Source organism: Manacus candei, unplaced genomic scaffold (genome assembly GCF_025592945.1).
Source record: "Manacus candei isolate 608988 ecotype Guabito, Panama unplaced genomic scaffold, ASM2559294v1 h1tg000049l, whole genome shotgun sequence".
In the NCBI taxonomy this organism is placed as follows: domain Eukaryota; kingdom Metazoa; phylum Chordata; class Aves; order Passeriformes; family Pipridae; genus Manacus; species Manacus candei.
Window position 1 is genome coordinate 24,346,061 of NW_026138097.1, and position 21,045 is coordinate 24,367,105.

At 35.4% G+C, this 21,045-nt stretch overlaps 1 protein-coding gene across 6 annotated transcripts in view; it reads left to right on the forward strand.

Annotated features, from left to right (window-relative positions):
* Positions 1–21,045, forward strand: part of CDH12 (cadherin 12) — a 528,112-nt gene that overhangs the window by 306,294 nt on the left and 200,773 nt on the right. For all 6 annotated transcript variants that reach the window (XM_051799389.1, XM_051799387.1, XM_051799393.1 and 3 more), the window contains one exon: positions 7,653–7,792. The gene's annotated coding sequence lies outside the window, so the exon portion shown is untranslated. The remainder of the gene's footprint in view (positions 1–7,652; positions 7,793–21,045) is intronic.

Consider the following 21,045-nt stretch of genomic DNA (forward strand, 5'->3'; position numbering starts at 1 on the left):
CTGATCATCTATAAGGTAAACCTTAGGAAACCTGATAATCACAAAGGCTTCTGAGACTGATGTTTTCGAATTCCAAGATACAATCAAAAGCAGGCAAAAAGGAATAACATGCAGGTCTACAAAAGGAAGCTGTATTTTTGTTCTGAATTTTGACTATAGATAAGCAAACTAATGGGGGAGCAATATGTAGCATGCTGTCTGTACTAGGAGGGTGTTAGAAGGGTTAATCATGTGAGTGGTACGAACAGTAAGAAAACTTTACAGCTGCTAATCAGTGTCAGCGTCTTTGTACAAGATCGAAATCTTTATGTTCCTTGGTATCTAAAAATAAGATCTATATACATTACACACTTCAGCTTCTTTATGTCATGAAAGCCACTTAACTTATTAGACACTTGGATGCAGTACAATGCTTTCAGGAGTAATAGTCTTGCCATTAGGCACATGGAAGGAACTAAGTAACTTACAAGCCTGATAGACTCTGAAGAACCTGGGATGAGGGACTGCTTTACCCTCTTGTTCACTGTCACCTTGGTGTGGTGTAGTTTGAGTATTCCCACAGTAAAACCTAACCTAAGTGCTCACCAGCATGGTCCATGTGAAGGGAGAGTGCTGATCCCGAATGAGAGCTTGTCTTACTGGCTGCTATTCCCATCAGCCTATTTTTTCAGGGCTTGGTATAATAGTGCCACAGGCACTCTCTATATCATAATCCAGCCTTCTTGGAAGTTGTCCTTTACAGACAATGGGCTGGTGTCTGTTGTGTGAGAGAAAACTTGCTTCAGACTGTGAAGAATGAGAGATAAGGAGGAATTAAAACATTTCCAGTTGTGCTTCTTTACAGCATTTCCAGCTCCTCCTGAACAGAAGTTGAGGAAATGTGATACTAAAAGCAATTTTGTTAGCACTTGATTCCCTTTCATGCATATGATTTTTTTATGTGTATATGGAAAAAATGCAGCTGTTTTTTCCCTCTATACCTATCCATTCTGACACTGACAAAAAAAGAGAGCAAGAAAACAAAGAAGAAGGAATATAAAAAGAGATCAGGAAAATAATTATCGGAGAAGAAAGTTAGAAAGTGCTTGGAGTGGAATTGTGTAAGAAGAAACATTAAGGAATGAGTAAGTGGAAAGAGAGAAGATTAAGGTAAGAAACAGGGTGATTTCTGTGCCTAGAGAACAAGTACATAAAAATAATCTGAAGAGAAAAAGCAGACATTTAAGAAAGAATTTGAAAAAAACAGATTAAAAAATTACTCTAGACTGGACAAACTGAAAAAAAGAAAAGCAGCAGTATATAAAAAAACAGTCAAGGCTGAAATTAAGAGTAAAAACAAACCAGAACAATTAAAAAAAAAAAGAAACAAAACCAAATTCCCCATAGTTAGAAGACTAAAATCTAATCAGACAAATGCAAGTTAGGATTGCAGGAAAGTTCATTTTAGATAATGTTTATATAGGTTACCATATTTTTCTGAGCTTTTCCAGAAACCAAAAACATCTGAACAATTTTAGGCAGAGATGTTGTCACTTCCTAAGATCTGATTTTCTCTAGGTATTATAAAAGCCCTGTGGTTCCCCTGAAAAATGGACAGATATGATGTTTTATGACACTGAAAATGTGGCCCTTAAAGTGTGTTAGATTTATAGTGTTAGTCTGAGTAAGTAGCAGACAGACTTCAGCTATAAAAATGCCAGGGAGAATCCCGAGACTAAATTGCAGTTCAGTTTTGTCTCCTTTGAGGGGACAAGCAACTCCTCCTTATGCACAGAGACAGGAACATGGAGGCTAATGGATGGGTGTAAGATATTTATGTGGTTACAAGCAGTACATTGCACCCCTGCACATGACTTTCTGCACTATCCTCTCTCCCCTGTCCCTGCATGCTAAAACAAGTTGATGGCAAAAGGGAGTGAGCAGAGAGATTTTACTGGGAAGTTGTAAATTGCTGCTGAGACAGATCATACCACAAATCACACTGTTCCCTTCACCTGAACAAGAAGGATGTGAGGGAGGAATTGTGTCTTAGAAAGGATGTCCCTGAGTCATTCTGTCTCCCACATTGCTATTGTGGTGCAACTTGCAGGGTGCTCCTATTTTTACTGTTATGCCTAAAGGAGGTCTACAGCCCCCAGCAAAAAGGAGACTCAAATCAGAAACTGCACATCACACGTTGCTGCAAAAGCGTGCCCTTAGTTACAGCTGTTTAACTTTTCCAGCTGAACTGCATAGGTGTATTGCTGACAGAAATTTTCAGCAGAGAAAAACTACCTTCAAATACAAAGTTTTCTTTGTCCTGTAGAGTGCATTCTAGTAGTCCTGAGGTTCTCAATTCATACAGAAAGACATACCAAACAGATTGAACAGAATTTGGATTCCATGTCTTAAATGAAGTGCCTTTATAATATATATATGAATAAATAGTATTGCAAGCACGTATAATATTCAAATAATTGTCCATTCTGTTTCCTTTTTTATAATTATGGACAACAATAATTTACTTGGTGCTTGAACATGAACTCTATGTTTTTCTCAGACAGTAACAAAACTGAAGAGGCATAATCAAAACAGCAGTGGCCTGCTTCCATCTCACATCTTTTTTCTACCTTTATTTTTTTTTCCCTCGACTAGATCTGAATATATCCTTAAAAACATTGTCCCTCTGTGTTTCCTTTCACTTGCAGGGCTCTGTATCCTCTCTACCTCTAAGTTCCCTACTCTTGCAAAGCATAATGTTCTTAAATAGCTTCCAGGACTGAATTGTAGAGTATTTAGTCACCACCTGCTTTCATTTGTTTAGGCATTTTGTGGACCTTTACTTAAATCCAGGTGGACATTTACTTAAATCCAGGGTTACTTGTGCTTCCTAAATATCTCAAACATTTTGGGAATTCCTCCAAGGAAACAGAAATCACTAACATTGAAATGTCTCAGTATACAAGGCTAACTTAATAAAAGCGTACAATGAAATTCAAACTGCACTTTGCATAACGTAATCTGAAATGTCTAACAGAAGTATCCTGTGCTACTTTCCTTAATATTTGGAAGTCTGGCCTAAGTAAAAAGTATGCTACTGATTATTACTGCTAAACTGGGAGTGAGAACAGTGATCAGATAAGAGAAACACTTAGATTTTTTCTGAGCCCCTAGTGGTACCAAAAGGAGAAGACTGATGAAGTCAGCAGTTTTCTACTGAGTATGACTGAGATTCAGCTGTCTCCTTCCATTCAGATCACATCTTTACCTTAACATCAAGAACCTGTGGAATAAGGTGCTGTACTAAAGCACTGAATGTTCAAGATTAAACTCTAGATTCAAAGAAGTTTCCTGTGTTGTCTGTATTCACTGTGGCCAGAAAGTTTGGAGATAAGGTTGGTCTTTGAGATTGGCTGTAGTATTCACTGATGAGAAATTGCACTGCTTTTACATGAGATCTCACTAATAATAAATCTGCTGTACAGTTCTACTTAAATCAATGCAGCTATGCTGATGTAAGCCAGATGAGAATTTGGAGTTGCATCTGCTCATCTTGTGCTTTTGAAATTAATGAGGATGAGAGTAAAATTTCAGTGCTAAAGTGCATGAGAATTGTCAGGCACTACTAAGAGTTAACTAGACTCACTGTTCACAGATGCCATAGGGAAAAAATGGTTGCCAAAATGCAGAAAATACGTGGTTGTGAAAGTTCAAATGGTCCAAATGTGGGTTTTTTTTCAAAGCATTTTTAATGTCTTTAAGTGGTTTATTATTTGTGTGTTTTTATCTGGAGAGATGAAAGATTAATATGGTTTTAGTCCATTTCTTCTATGAAGTCTTTTATTCTCCTGGCTTTGCTGCTATCCTAGACTATTTGCATACCTTATTTGTACTTACTGTTTTTCCAACTAAAATGAATTACTTATCAGAGAAAAAGAAATTATTGAGCAAATTGGCACTCTCAGTACATCTTGTGTAGTATCTTTTTAACACCAAAGGATCTCTTTAACTGTAGAAAAAGAATAATTCTCTATATTGAAGCTATGGGTGTAGATGCAATTCACTTCTAGTTCTTTCTGTTTCTGAGCATCAACAAAGCTGATGTACCTGACTGTATGTGTAATTTAGACCAGCAGAAAATTGTGACTATATAGGCATATGGGTGAATTCATTACTTTTCTTACTGTTCATCTATGACCTTTTATTCTGTATTGAATTTCCATAGATGCATGGTGAAGTATTGTGCTGTAGTGTCTCTAAATTAAAGATCTTTATGAGGATATTAAGAAACTAACACTACTATAATTTTCTGAATTTATTTTGGCATTCAGTCTATTCAAATGACCAGTTTGGGAACTATAGCTCTTTCTAAAAATGTTATTAATCTTTTAAAAAATTACTAATGAAACATCAGTAACTAATGACCTTGACAGTAAAAATACAATGGATTATACAATTATGTTAGTTGGTCAGGGATTTTTTCCCCATGATTAGTATCTTGTCCATGAGGTCATGTTTTTACTTCTCTTTGAGGGATAATACTGAACAAAGAAATTTTTCTTGTGTATTCATTTTAAATTCTGTTATGATTTTAAAATACTATCACATGCATACATATTAATTCTTTCTGTAGCCATGGCTTGGGGCAGTGAATTCAAAAGGTTGTTCGTTTAATATATTGACTCTTTTGTATAAGAATGATGTGCCAAGAAGGGTCTCTAATTTTTTTTTATCCATATAAGTAATTATATGATGCCCTATTGAAGATATTACTTTACTGATCTCCTTGTGCAGAACAAACTCTTGTCCATTTATTGAGGTGACTGATAGGAATTGCATTCAAAATTTTAAGTTACATTGAGGGTTAGGAACAGGACCCAAAACAATAGACTTTTCTTCAGTTATTTAGACTGTAACAAGATTTATGAGTGATTCAAATTATTGTTTCCTTTTGTTAACACTAAATTTAAAATACCAATTGTCTAATAGTACAGTAAGTCCCAGCTGTTTCTGCACAAACTTAAATCGTGTTGTCACTTCAAATTTTTTTCCTTCATGCTTCAGTCCCTCCTCTGGATCTGCTGTTTTCTTTTACAGACTTTTATTTGTGGTGAGAAACAATTAAAATAATTCAGTCACACAGTATGAACTTCTAATGAATGTTGACTTTTAAACCTTAAAAAGAAAATCAGAACATTAAGTGTGAAAGATTACCTTTTATATTCTTAAAGTGAAACTTTTAGTATAAAATTACTGAAATATATTTGAAAAGGAGATGGTAACAGGAAAAGTATTCCTGATATGCAGATCTCATAGGCTGTAAAACATCAGTTTAATAGAAGTGCTGAAAATCCCAGGACTGGTGAGAGTTGAGATTCAACTAAATAAAACAGCAAGAAAGTTGAAATTGGAAGCTTACAAGAATGGCAAATAAATAGTCTTAATAAGGTCTCTTTCATATTTAATTTCTTTCCTGGTATTTGAAATCATGAATGATACAATGGGTATCTGTGGATTACATGTTTCACAAAGGATGCCATGTCAGAACATCTGAGATTGTAAGTTTTGGGATGACTTGCCACCCATTCCCTGGTACAAATGTATGAGTAAGGAAAGTAGCCTGTTTTTCAGTGAGGGTTGTAGCAGCAAATCACTGTAGTCTTGACACATGAAACACTTTAGTCAAGATCAAGATTGTGTTTATGCTTCATAATAAAGTATGTAAAAGCCTTCTTATTTAATTAATTATTTGATTAATTATTAGTTTCTTACCATTAGTCCCAGGGCAAATGTGAATCCCTGACTGATAGATATTCAATAAATCACACTAAAAGATAACCTGTGTTGTAAAAGGTTTACTGTCTGAATATGAAATATTGCCAAAGACAATCTTATTATCCAGATTCTGCACATAGAGGAGCTTTTGTTCTGTGGAAGAGAGAGGCACTTCTAGAGGAGGATCATGAAAATTATATGGTTACCACTGCTAGGGGAGAAAAATTGATCTCTTACTACTGATTGTGTAGTGGGAAATTGGGGCATGTAGAACTATTGCACTTAGATTATTGTTTCTTAGGCGTCATAGTTAGGGTGAGAAATCATTGTCTTCTGTCTTGCTAAATAAATTGGAGATTCAAACCTTCATGGTTACTTCTGAGTGATCTAAATCACACGATACTCTTTTCTCTGTATTAACGAGATTTCTGAAGTGAATGCCTTCAGAAAGTAAATGTGTAATGCATTTTCTTTGCCGTTTGCTTAACAACTTAAAAATTGCTTTCTTGACTGCTTATCTAACTAAAATACAATTACACAAATTTTCCTGAAAACTGTATAAAACCTGACGAAAAATAAAGTGATTAAGAATTCTAGTATATGTTTAAAATTAGCTTTGTTTCAGCACTCATAGAGTAACTTGTGCTAACTACATATGAACTAGCAATGCTACTATAGGTTCCAAATCTTCTTCTTTAGTTGCTACCAAAATATCCATTTTCCCTTTTGTATTGGTGCTTCAGATCAACATTTCTAAATATGTTAGAGTTGGTATTTCCATAGATAAATATGAACGGAAAATTGAGTTAATTGGCTAGTACCATATTGTCATCCAAGAACAAGAAAAAAAGATGAGGACATTCATAAAAGGTGACACACTTTGACCATGTAAGCCTGAATAGTTGGTACACAAGAGTCTGGTTTCTCTAATACCCTTGAAACAAAAATAATGAATACACCTCACTCTTCTTTCACTCTACTTTTTCTTTTCCCATCTAAATTTAAACTGTCATCTTTAATAGATTTATTTGTACTAGTATAAGTGAAAAGCAAGCTAGATTCTTTAAACACATTTCTGGTTGGTTTTCCCCCTCTGCTGTAAAAGAGGGAAGAACTTGTGTGCTGTGTTGTTGTGCTTTGCTACTGATTTTATCCCCATGTTGAAGAGTCCTTTCTGTACTAGTTTGGAGTTCTTTTTCTACATTTTATTTAATTGCCACATACATACACTTGTTAAATAATTCTGGTCTGTTTGGGTTTTGTTGTTCTTTTTCTTTCCATGGTGATTGATTGCCATCTGGGGGCCAACATGAGCCCACTATGCTAATTTCACTTATTCTACCCATTAACTGCTATTGTCTCCGGGGTCAGAGACAAATGTATGAATCCACTTTATCTCTCAGCTTACAGGATACCTCATACAGTGAGCCTTGTATGACAGAACAGCTACATCAGCCTCTAATTACTCAGCTTTACCCTCCGTTGAATGCCGGTGCACCTTGAGAAACAGCATGCAAAAGCACATTTGTTTAAGTCCTCAGATGGTTAACATTGTGCATAACCTCTTCGCAAATTACAGCCTCAGCTGCAGCACATCCATTAGTCTGGAAGAATGAAGATTCCCAAGCGGCCCTGGTGCCTTTCCCAATTCCCTCGCGACCCGCCAATCCTCTCAGCGCTTTCTCTGCATGTAGGGAGTGTTCAGAGCTAATCAGGTCAATGATCATCTCACGGCTCAGGGGACATGACAGGAGCCTATCACAGCAGTTACAGGATCCTCCAGACCTGAGCACGCTTGCTGAGAATCGCCTGTTAAGAAACATTGCTTTGGTGCCTCTTCTCTCACTCCCTAGCAGCCTCTGAGGATTTCAGCTGATCTCTCTCTCTCTCTCCTCTAGACAGTGAGGAGTTCAACGAAAAAAAGGCAGAGCAGCATGCAGCTATCCGGAGGGTGTTGATTGAAACTTAGGATTCCCCCTCAGATCACTGTTGATTGGACTGATGCTCCAGCATTACCAGAGAAAAGATTTCAATTAAGGTAAGTGCTGCTTTGTCTGTCTGACTGCATCGTGCCGAATTTCTGCATTGAAAGTTCGAGTGGAGTGAACTGCCAGCCTGCACTGCAGCAAGGGAGCCCGCGCCGCCCGGCAGGAGAGGGCTGGGGGCAGAGGCGAGTGTCCCAGCCTGGAACGCCTCTCTGGAGGGATTCGAATTTTAAGCAGCATCTTATGAATGGCTGCAGTTATTTCCGATCCGGTAGTTCTCCGAAGCTTAAAAAAAAAAAAAAAAAAAAAAAAAAGGGCACCACCAAAAAACCCTCAAAAAAAACCACCAAAAAAAACAAAACAGAAGCACCCCCCTCCCCCCCCCCCAACCAACTGTTAGAAGCATGCAGGACTGTGAGAAGGCAGGAGGAAAGGCAAGCACACTTTTCCCTTTATATGTGTGTTTGAGGAATCACAGCAGCTGGAAAGCAAAAGTACATTACGGTAAAACTTAATTCTGAATAAGGAGCGTCATTCCTGCACCAGCTGGAACTCGTAGATGCAAGGCTTCAAAATCTCATGGCATTAAAACGAGATAGAAAGGGCTTTTTGAAATGTGAGTCAAGAATATGCATGCAGCTTTCCAGGCTACCATCAGGCTGAGGACTGTGACTGGCATCTAGAATGTTATCCTCTCGGAGGCTGGTGGGATTTGGATAGTTGCTTTCTCAGGATTAGCAGTTCTGGTGTGTGGGGGGAAAAGGGTGAGTAGGGGTGCTGTTTCAATACGAGTGGCCAGAATATTAAATTGGTTGTTAGGGGGAGACTAGTGTTTGATTGAAGAGAGAGAGGATGTATTTTTTCATGGGGTGACAGAAAGTGAGGCATATCAAAAGAAATAGATTGATGCTTGAAGATCTTTATCTGGAAAGAAAAAAGAGAGTAGATGAGAAAGGCTGTCTTGAAAGATTAAATGAGTAATAAGAAAGCATCAGGGATTCTTACACAGCCAGGAGTTAGCTATCTATGTACTTATGGCATATCCACCCTCAAATATCTAAATTGAACTGAGTTGGATAGTCTCAGTCAAGTCCACACTTGATAGCTATACTGTCAAGGGATATAATTAAGGATCTTGTAAAGAGCCCAAACTTTTTAATACTGTAAAGGACCAAATTAAGATCTGTTGTACTAAACATGTCAATGTTCTCTCTGTTATCTACAAAAGTTAACATATTGTGTTTAAAAGTCTGTCATAACAGGAAGAAAAGATAAGTAGAAAGTTAAGTGATTTCAAATCTTCATGGCTTAGATAAATGTATAACTCCTAGGCAGTTTATGAAAGTGTGAATTAATTGCACTTCTTTTTTTTTTTAACCAATACTGTTTGTTGTCATTAAATGGTTATCATCCACTGTTGTGTATACAATTCACATCTCTATATCATGCATTAAAAACTCAGCTATTCGATATGGAAATATACCTCTCAAGCCTCTGCCCTGCTCCACTCCTCCTCTCCACCCCACCCCACTACGCACTCCACCCTACCCCCCCCTCAAATTAAAAAAAAAAAAGAAAAAAAAAAGAAAAAGAACAATTCAGGGAAATGTTGGTTAACTCCGGTTTGTTACTGATTCCATTAGCTTTTCCAGTGAGAAATACTAGTTCTCTTTCTTACAAAACCATTAACATAGGAGAAAAAGACCTGAGGTTTTAGGGGAATATTCAAAGAATACTGACAGTTTTAACTGTCTATCAGTATATTTTCCTTCTTGAAAATGATTTTTGAAAGTTATGGGTTTGTTTTTTTTTTGGAAAAGAAGATGATTTTGGAAATAGTTAACAGGCACTGATCCTTATTTTGTTGTAGCATATGGTTCACTTCTTTTTTTGTGTTACAGTTATATGAAATTTACTAAATTTTGTGCTTCTTCTACCCAGAGATGTAAGTCTTGACCAGGTTAGAAATATTTCAATGTATATATGAGCTTCCATTATATCTGTCTTCACATTTTTTCTTTCATGAATAATCAGTGGTTTGTCAGCATAATTAATATTCTTTCATATACATCAGAGTATTCATTATAAAAAAGGTTGAAATACAATAACTTAATGCACTGCATGGAAAAAAATTTCAAGTGTAAAAGAATTGCAGTTGCAGACATCCAGGTTAAATGAAAATAACTGGAAGTTCCATTCCAGTCTTTCACAAGGTCTGACTACAAACATTGTTTGACATGATGGCTTTGTTCTCCTTTTGTCTCACAAAGCTGTTGTTGTAAGTAAAAAATAAATAAGTCACACTTTCATGACAGTGTGTCTGTGGGTTTCTAAACAAGTCTTACAAATACACTTACATCTCTGTTATTATTTTACAAGATCACATGTTCTATCTTCTTCTAAGTGAAGAGTGCATACTTTCCAGTGTACCAGCTTCAGACATTTTATGACATGACAGTTTACCCAGGGAAATGCTAGTTTTCCTCATGTTTAGAGAAAAACACACAATAATGGTATAATTATTTTCTGATCATTTCCACTGCTGAAATGTGGGCTTCTTCATGTGTAGTTATGGTCCTCATAAAGTGATCTCAGCAAATGGGAAATAACATTCCTCATTAAACAAATATTTTGGGACATCTGACTTACTGAAGTTTTTCAGATTTGTTAAACATAGGAAGACAAGTTACACAGGAAGGCACTGGAAGACATGTCAGTATAGCCTAGTTCCCCATCTTGAACTTTTTTTTTACTCTAGGGCCATATCAAATACTATTAAATACATAACTCTATGCAGAGTTCAAATTTATTTTAGATATTTCAAGTTCTTTGAGGTCAGTGTTAAATTTTTTGCCCAAAGCTATGTCTCCTTATTACTGACAGATGTATATGATTACTATCTGGCCCAACTCCATTGAAAGTTAGTGTTTGGTGCTATTGCTTTAATGTTTTAGGAGACTTTTAGGGAAATTTAATAAATTGAGATTTGGAAATGGATAAAGCAAAGGGAGCTCTATGAAAGGTGACATAAAACCAAACATAGAACAACAAGGAACAGTTCTGTTAAAACAGAGACAGTGATATGTGAAAGAGAAAACAACTGTTAACAACTATAGTTCATAATCCAGATAATGTAAAATAAAGAGATATATTATATCATTTCAAGAAGATAGGGTGAGGGTGAGATAGAATAAGCTTCAAGAGCTAATGAAATTCCACAGTTGTGTGGGGAATTTGCTTTACCTTAAAGGGAGGATTTTCAAACCCCGTGTTATTAACATGCATTGAAGAACTAACATCAGCTTTCCTGGCAAGACTGTTGTGTCCCACCAGACTCTCGTTGTCCCTCCTTCTTCCGTTATTTTCAGAAATTATCCTCTTTCTTCTTATGCCACAGGAACATCACTTTTCACAGTTGTGTAAACTTTTCATTTTTAATTGAAACAGAAAACCCTCTCTGAAAACACTCCAGTGCTCACAAGAATGGGATGTGTGTGCTCCAGCATTCTACCATCTCTTTTTCTCTATTTTTTTAAATTGTTTTTAATCTTACACCCTTTGTATCAGGGGCTGTACCTCTGTACACTGTACAGTAAGTAACTAGCACAGTAAGAGGTGGTTCTGTTTCCAGCTTTGGAGTCTATGTGTGGGTCTACACTGCAGAAATCCCATGCTCTTATCTGGTTCGTGGAAACAGGCTCTGCAAGGTTTAAGTCGTATACCTCAGAATGTCATTGTTCTTGCAAAAGCATACCTTACAGTTAAAAAGAAACGTAGATTACAATGTATATACTCATATATTTTGCTTTCAAATATTTAAATTTTGAGCATATTTTCAAGCCATTGTGAAAGTTACACTTCCTGAATGTCTTCTCAGACTTATAATTAGTTGATTTAAAGGCTGTTTTCCTTTATGATAGAAACTTTCAATAAGGTCCACTTGTTTTGTAGAAATGTAACTCATTGAAGGTATTGGATTTGGCACGTGTCACTGAATATTTGTTGAGGTAATTATTTTATAGCAAACTTTGAGGCTGCAGTGCTGTTTTGGGAGGGAGAAAACTTCAGTCTCCTTTCTTGTTGAACCTTCAAGCCTGGTGGTTTAAGCAGGGGAAAAATCTTCCAGGTAGAAAAATTCTACATCAAAGTAAAATAAAACCTACCTTGCCATGTTGATTACCGGACTTCGTATTTATCATAAATCAAAAACATATGTTTTCAAGTGCTCCCATATATGTTTTACAATACTAATATTGCAATGGATCATTTAAAGAGGCTCTTTTTATCCCCACCAGATGAGAGCTAAGATATTACATCATAAGGCTTGGTCCAGTTGCTTTGGGAGCAGCTGTGGTTCAGTTTCTGTCAACCGTATCACTTCAGTTTTGAGGATGAAGAGAGTCTTCCTGAAAGGATCAGACTTGTTAATGAACCAGACAGTTCTAAGCTGATGGGGCATCTTTCTGTTGCAGATGTCTCAGCTGTCAATATTTTATAAGGCTATGACTGCATTGGTTGACATATATATGATGTAAGCTATGTTTACTGTCCTGTGTCCCAGCAGAGTGTGATTTGGGGTCTCTGGGTGCTGAAGTCCATCTCTGTGTTGTTGTGCTAAATGGCCCAGACCTGTAATCACAACTCAGGCTGGAAAACTTTATGGAGACATTCATATGAAATGTATAGTTCTGAGATTCAAACTTAGAAAATGTGCAAGTACCTAACTCACAGTAAAGGGCCGTCTCCCACGTTAAGTTTAAAAGTTGTATATTAAGGTAACACAATTATATTGTCCGTCAACTTTCATACTACAGTAAATTTAGAACAATTTCCAAAACTGATGATAAATACTTGGTCACATGATTTGGATAAGTAGTTTCCAAATTTAGGTCCTAATTTAGATTTATTATTCTTTTCATACACGTATTTACTCACTGACTGTGCTAATACTTTGTCCAGCACAACAAATATACCTACAAAACACCATTGTGACTTACTTAGTTAGTCTAATTGTTGCAATTAATTTTTTTCCCCAGTGAAGGTACATAAGTATTCAAATCCACTCCTTTTCCAGAAAACAGATAAGAGTTTTGACTTTTCTTGATCAACAATGTGCTTCTGCAATGATCCCATAATCCAGCTTTTTGACCTAGGTCATTTAGAGTCTATAAGCTTACGTAGGTTTTTGGCTGCTATTCTCTGAAGGCTGCCAGCAAGTGCTAAATGTAATTGTAAATGCAGACACACATTTGCCAAACACTTGTCTGTGGTCATTTATTCAGTTCACAAAGGTTTTGGTTTGTTCATGCAGTTCAACCACTATTCACAGGACTTGGTTTGAACTGGTGACCCAGATTCTGACTTGCTTTATCATTCCCTTATGTTCTTCAGTCCCTTTGGACCTTTTATATATATATATATATATATATATATATATATATACATATATACACTGCAGTATTTCTGTATATGGAGTTGAGATGATAGTTTAAACAACTCTCTTAAAAGCCACTATGAAGATCACAAAGTACACTTATTAAGAAACACCTTCTTGGCATTCCGTCCTCAGGCATACTGACTCTGTGTGTATGTTACACACTTTCACATATCTGATTTATATTTAGTTTAACACATAATCTGAACTGACTTTTACTCCATACTTCTGCTAAGGATTTGATGATGAAGCCATTCTACCAAATTCTGCCAAATTCCCTCAAATTTAGTTGCAACAAACTTTCTGTAAAAACTCTTGAAGTTCAAGCAATATTTCCTTCATTTAACTGGAGTAATAACTATATTAAAAAAATGAAAAGCCATTTCGCTGCCATTTGGGAAACTTGTATGTTTGCTTGTTAACTGTCTTTTTAGTTCTCCCTAAAATATTAATAGTATTCATGGTACTTGATTGCCATAATTTTAAATAGATAACTATATCTCTTAAAAAAAAAGATAAATGGAATATAAATTCATTGCATTGCCTGTCACAAGTAACACTTTTTATTCCTTTTCTACAGAATTAGTAATAATTTAGGGCATAAGTAAACCTACGTAGTGTAGATCTATCTCACAATGTAGATCTATCTCACTATAATTCTAAATAGGTGTTACAGAAGTCCTGATTTACACTAGTACAAGAAAAAGAAGGAAAAAAACCAGCCCTGTGCCTTTCAGTAGAGGTCCCTATTTTTCTATCACTGTGTGATGGACAGTCCTCTCAATACAGATGTTTCATAATATCATATTTAAACAGTTTATTGTTGTTCCTTTTTTGTTTGGGTAGGGTTTTTTTAACTCTGACCTCCTAGGTAGTGGGATTCAGATTTTCTATAAACAAAATCTTTTGGTAATTTGGCCTTTCCACCTTTGAACTGCTACTTGAATGAGCACATGTCAAATAAATAAATAAAGCAAATGTGGTATACCTGGCTTCAATTTGAAAGTGTGCATATGTATGCAGAGGTTGAGAGGTTGTGTTGAGAAGATGAGTGCTAATAAGGAAACCACTCAAAGGAATTTGCTAATTAAAATGCTTTTTGAAGAGTAGCACTTCTCTCTGATGTTTTTATGATTCAGTATAAAGATTCCTATCCCATTTTTTGGTCCTCACTGCATATAAATCTAATAAAATTTTCAGACACCATAATTTACCTCTGCATTTGTCCTCATGTCTTCTCATCTTGTTTCTCTCCTCTCCTTTTTTATTATTATTTGGAATGGAAATGCCCTTTGTCTGATGTGCAGATTGCGTAAGCAACTATATTCAGGTCCATCAATGGACTTCAATACCACTCTGCATTACTCATCAGATGTAACACATAGCAATTACCTGCCACTCTTTCTCACCTTGAGAGCCAAAATCTATTTGTTAAGTATATATTTGAGTTCAGCAGCCAAGAATGTGAGCAATGCTAGGCTGGGTGTAGAGAAGATACTATGTATGGCAGGATGGAGCAGAGCCATCAGGGTAAGCAACTAGATGATTTTATTAATTAAAGATTTTTTTAAAAATCCAACAAAACAAGAGAGGAAATAGTAGGAAGTGGCCAATTTTGTTTGTTTGTGGGTTTTTGTTTGTTTGGTGGTGGTTTTGATTTGTTTGTTTGGACTCGTAGAAGTATTTTTCTCCAAGCTTGTTATTTAAACTGGGTGGGTTTGTTTATTTGGTATAATTATTTTTTACTCTGCCTGTAACTCCCTGGAGCATTATCTTCCATCAAACAATGGACATTTTTTGCAAATGTTTTCTAAAGGTCACCTTTTTTAATCAACTCACTTTTTCTGTAATAACTGTATGACATTTTTTTGCCCTATTTGTGATCAAAGAGCATGAATATTTTAAATAGAAAACTCACACACTTAACTATCTTCCTAAATGTTGTTACAGTTCTGTGGAGAGGTTGGAAGGAGGCTGCTGAAAAACCAGAATTACCAATCTCTTCTCATTGCCTAATGTCTATACAGTCCTTTTTTGTTATACATGCCCAGGGATGCTAATTCAGGTAAAAATAGGAAGGTGCTATGTTTTAATTTTATCTTGAATGGAAGGTCTCTCAGCTATTTCTAAATAAATGCATGTCTTCTGTCCAATCAAGGTATGAACTCAGTTCATGTTGTTCACATACCTAGTGACAGATGATGATTTTACTTAAGAGCTAATATTTAATAAATCTAGCTGTATATAATATTATTTATTTGATAAAGAAGAGGTAGAGCTGGTTACCATGCACTTTACCTCAGTTGTTTCTATTAGTGCAGGTTGTACCAGCCAAAACCTAAGCTGATCTACCTAAAACCTTTTGAATGCAGTGTTTAAGTGCATCAGACATTTCTCTTTCTACCAGTTGTTCTTTAGGTTTTCTTTGGACAAATTCCATAGTAAAGAAATAGTTTCTTAGCCTTTCAAAGCATACTTTAGCATGTATCATTCTTTCACTCTTTGCCTCTGACTTTGTGCCTGTATGTCTTGTGCAAAAATGATTAATTAAGGAGAGGTCTTACACCATCTAAAATTATAAAACATACAAGTGCTGGAGGTTATATCTATGTGTGTTATGTGATTTACTCACCCTTCTTGTTTTCAGATTTTAATTTTGAAAAAAATGGTCTGATATTACTGATGTCCATAATAAAAGAAGCCATTTTAGGGGTCATTCTTCTAAATTTTTTGATAGGATATTTTCCTCTCCCCAGTAAAAGTAAAGAATAGTATTTGTTTTGGAAAATGTCCCTTTCATACCTCTTTAGTACTAATGTCCCCAGAAAAAAATTACCCTTCTTGCAAAGAAACAAACTTGGGTCAGATAAGTTTAGTTTTCATGGGATATGTAGATATATATTTTTGAAAGTGCAATTCATAAGGCATAAATGTGATTTTTAAAATAGCTTGTCAGGAAAAAGAACTGATTTTTAATGCAGATCTACGAAATATGATGCTCTTTAGTAGCATCAATACCCCTGAAGGCAAACATTTGAAAAGGCAGAGAGCACCATAACACAGAGATAAATATTGTGAGAAGGATAGAATCAGAACATAATACAAGTAAATAGAGAAGTATCTCCTGTCAGAAAAAGGAAGTATTAGTAATCAAAATTATTGTTCTATTTTAAATTTTCTAATTTTCTTTGCAAATATCAGATGACGCATCAGGGGTTTTTTTTAATATTGAGTTCTTCTTCCCTATAATTACATTTAAAACATTTTAAATCTTTATTTTCATTCTATAAATAATTAGAAATACAAATTAAATGAATAATACTTATTTTCTTTATTGTGCAAAAATCTATAGCTCTGTTATTGAAGCAAAACACAGCCACGGGAACGAAAACTAATTCTAAGTAATAATTTGACGTATCATTTTATAATTCTACATGAGTATATAATCTCATATATGTTGGAATTTGATATTCTAAAATGGTAAAAATTCTCAAGCTCTCTGTGAAACCAAATGTTATTTGATAATCATTGTCAAGAGATTTATAATTGGATAATCTTATTCATCCCTCTTTGACGCATTAAATTATGTTTTATGGAAGGTATTGTGAAAGCACCCCTGCTGTGGTCAAGCTATAACCTAACTTTAATTTCATTAAAATGGATATTATGTTTACCAGCCACACAATGGAATAAAGTTTTGGAGTCTGCTCAGTACATTACCTTGCAGTTAAAACCCCTACAGCAAAAGAAGTATCTGGCAAAACCTCTTTTACAGAGGAGGCAAAAATTTGAGATGAGTCAAACCTGGATGGAGAATCAATTTAACCTTCTATTTCTTCATCAGGAACTGGATCAGGTTGTCACTGTGAAGTACACTGGATATGATTGATAGAATTAGGGAGTCTAACTGAGCAGGTAGGTTTGATAAGCACTCAGGAGAACTTTGAAGTTTCATGGAATGTCTAAACAAAACCAAAGTTTCAGAGATATTAAATCTTGATTAGTACTGTACTGTTGTGTCTGGGGTTGAAGTGTCATTCAGTGGCCAGGATGCTGAGTAATAGACAAGTTCTTTCTTTGGTCATTAAACCAAAGAAGTGCCCTATGTGGGACAGTGCAGCAGCTCTAAGTTTCTGAGACAAGGTGAGGATGTAATTACTTCTGTAACACCTTCTGTGATGCTATCAACAGTTGTTGATCTTTTTCTCCTGGACAAATTGAAGTTTACTGAAGTTATTTTTGTCCTCTGCCAATATTCCTTTGCCTTTAAATAAAGAGAAAAAAAAAAAAGACGAACTTGGTTTGTCTCCTTTTCCTCACGCATATTGCCCACGAAGAGGCTTCTGTTCTGGAGCTTTTGGAAAGTAATCCATCTGCCCAATATAAAGGTCAGGAGACCGTTTCCTTTTTTCATTTTATCTCCACCTAGCGAACCAAGGGTAGTGGACTAGTATAACTTCTTTGTGGGAGTCATGTTTCCCTTCACAGGTCCTTAACATCACATTCCCTTTCCTGTGCCTAAGGAAATAATGAGTCACTGTCTCAAGACCAAACTCAAACTTTTACAAGAGATTGGCTTGTGATCACAGATTGCCATAATGTCAGATATTAGCCCTGGGGATTATCATGGCCATAAGCAGAAGCACTAGTACTTCAGTTTAAGGGGTTGGTGGGGCAAGAGGGATTGAGATTATATATCTTCTTGAATATGGAAGCAGTATATTTATTTTCAATAGCAATAGTAGACAGTAATTACAACCTTTGCTCATTGTCCTGAACCACTTCTCCTTCCTTGCTCCTGTTTCTTTGCTTTCCCTGGTAAATACGTTCCCGAAAACAACCCTTTAAAGCAAGTTTGGATATCTGTGTGAATAATATGTTTTAAATACCTGGAGGAGACTAGCAAAGATAAATCTTTAGTTCAAGACAGTCTGTCTGCAACAAATTCCCTCTCCTCTCTATAGTTAGATGTACTTTATCAAACAGCAGTTAATATGTATTCCATTTTTCTTTTTTTTTTCTGACACACGTGAGATTAGAGCTATTTCTTAATATATCATATGAAACAATGTTCTTACCCTTAAGAGTGATCTCTTTAACTCAGAAATACTAGGCTTCCTGTAGTGTTCCAAGAACTGTGTAGATTATCTAGAATCCCAAAGAAAAAACTTAGATTTTACTTTCTATAAACAGCATACACATTTTCTAAATTATGATTCTTATTAATATTCATGTACAGCTATAATGTTTCTGTTCTATCATTCTGTTTTTCTAATGCCAAAGAATTAAAATTTAACTAGTTTTGACTTTTATTGGCAGATAAAACGGTTCCTACTGTATGTATATGTTAGTAAATGCATCTGAGAAAAAAAGGTGGCATTTCTGTGAGCATGTACGTACATGAACATTTAATTTTGCATATTACTGCCAGATTGAACATTGTTTAAAATTAGTTTCTAATACCCAACCCATGAAATATTGACAAATTCATCCAGTTCTTACATACATTGTATACCCCTCAAGCTCTGCATAGACATTTCCTAATCACTTTCAATTTTTAATTGTTCATTTCCAGTTATTTCCTTTCTCTAAAATCAGACTATCTGCTATTCTTTGCAAGTACTAATGTTATCATTTCCCTAGGACGGACTTCCTGCTTAAAAGACTCTTTCCCCTCAGCTATATTCCTTTGCTTAACAGTTACTCCTCAGCATCAATTTTAAACCAGACATCAAGTCAAATCAGCTCATCTTAAAGATCTTTTATATTACACTGAATCCATCTGTGTTCACATAAGAAAAAAGTGTCTTAAAAATCTTTTTTCATTCTTGTGTTTGTTTTTGTTGTTTTTTTTTTTCTGTGTGGTTGTTGTAAAGGGATCCATATATAGGGCAAATGGAATGAAAGGAAATACTAGTCTAATTGTACACTATAACTCTCTAAAATCAGGGTGAAACCAGCCCTTTAAAATGTCATTAATATTATCTCCAAAATACTTTTTTATTCCAATGTTTAGAGGGCTAATGCATTTACAGGACCCAAAGAAATGAGAGTTTTGCAGGATAGCCCAAAAGAGGATATAATGGTACAATATAAGGATTAATTGTGAAAGTAATCATGTTAGTTTTCTAATTATTCAAATCTTAATTACAACTATGTTGGCCCAATTAGTTCAAAACACAAGGCTAATGTTAGGGTTGGGGGGATACTCAGCATCTGTGCATAAGTAAGAGGCATCTGTTGCCAAGTGGTAGAGTGATGGAAAGTGTCAACTCACCAGCTGTGAAGTCAACAAAGCTCTTAAAAAACGAATTTGAGCCAACACAATGATTTAGCACCCTTGGGAGGGTGTAAAGCTTTTCGCACATGTATACTTTAACCAGCTATTGTCACCTAGTGGGACTGAAATCTAGAGCAATTATGCACATTTAAGTCTTCGCCTGCTTTTTAAACAATGTCCTGCCTGACAGGGATCAGCAGTGGGGAATCTGACAGTGATGCTTCTGCTCATCAGTGTTTCAGAGGGTTAGTTTCAGGTTTTTTTCTTGAGCAGACCAGAGAACAAAATATTACTAAGATGTTCAGAATATACAGAGCCTTAAGATGTTACAGCATTTTAAAAGTATTATATACAGATAGAAGGATAGAAAATAGTGAAATATTAAGAGGAATGTCTTATTTAAAAAGTGCTGTCTTTTCTTTCTTAACACCACTTTTATAGGAAGATGTGGCCATATTAAATATCTGTTGTACCTTGCCCATTGTTTATTGCTATCAATTCCAGAAAGATAGGATTTTTATGATTCTGACTACTGATACTGATCTTAGTAATTTCTAGTATCACCTACAGAGATTGAGGATTTTAATAGTATTTCTGACTTTACAATGGTGTGTTTAATATTTATGCATTATTAACATTTAATGGTAACGTGTAAACTTTACTGAAAGATAATCAATTGTCAGCAAGAACAAAAGAAGAAAGTGAGCATTAAAACCTAAGATGGAATTGTATTGAACACTAATGCATTCACTTATGACCTAGTTCTGAATGTTATGGATCTTTTGTCAGTGACTTCATTTACATTACTTTCAAGTTTTTATTTATTCACATATCACAAAGTACAGATGGAGGAGTGTTTAGATTCATTGTAGTCTGATAATGTTAATTTACATGAAATGCATAGAGTTTGGTACTGTACTGCAGTGTAATAGAAAATTAGCTCAACTTTCAAGATTACCTTCACAAGAATTTTCAATTATGTTAAAATAAAATTAAACCGAGTTGCAGGGCATTTCAAGAATTCTGGATCCAGGTTTCCTAATCTGAAAACTACAAGAAGAGAAAGGTTTTGATTTCCTTGCTGTTTGAACAAAGAACTATTTTAAGGTATGGTTTGCACTTTAATACAGAGCCTTTTGCTTTAAAAAAAATAAATCTATGCTCATATGGCAATACTTGATCTATTCTACTAAAGCAGGAGTCCGACTGGACCACAGAAGCCAAGGAACTCAACCTACTTCTATAAAAATATCTATAAATAAACACAATTACTTCTGAACAGGTGTAATGAAGTGTAAATTTTAATGGTTGTAAAATGGAGGACTTTGGTGACTTGGAAAACATCTTTTTTATGCTCACAATTAATTTAGATGTTTCAACATCCGTATAGTCACAAGACAAATTCAGCAGTTTTTTACACTATATTGCAATTTATGTATAATTGTGTGTGCAGTGTTGTAATGAAACAGAAAGTAGTAGTACATTATATTTAGTTCGGATTAGCTAACCAATTTTACTTGTGTTAGTGAGAAGTCAGCAGAAGCTCCTGGAAGATCCAATGTTGCCACCTCCACCAGGGAGTCACCAGCGCC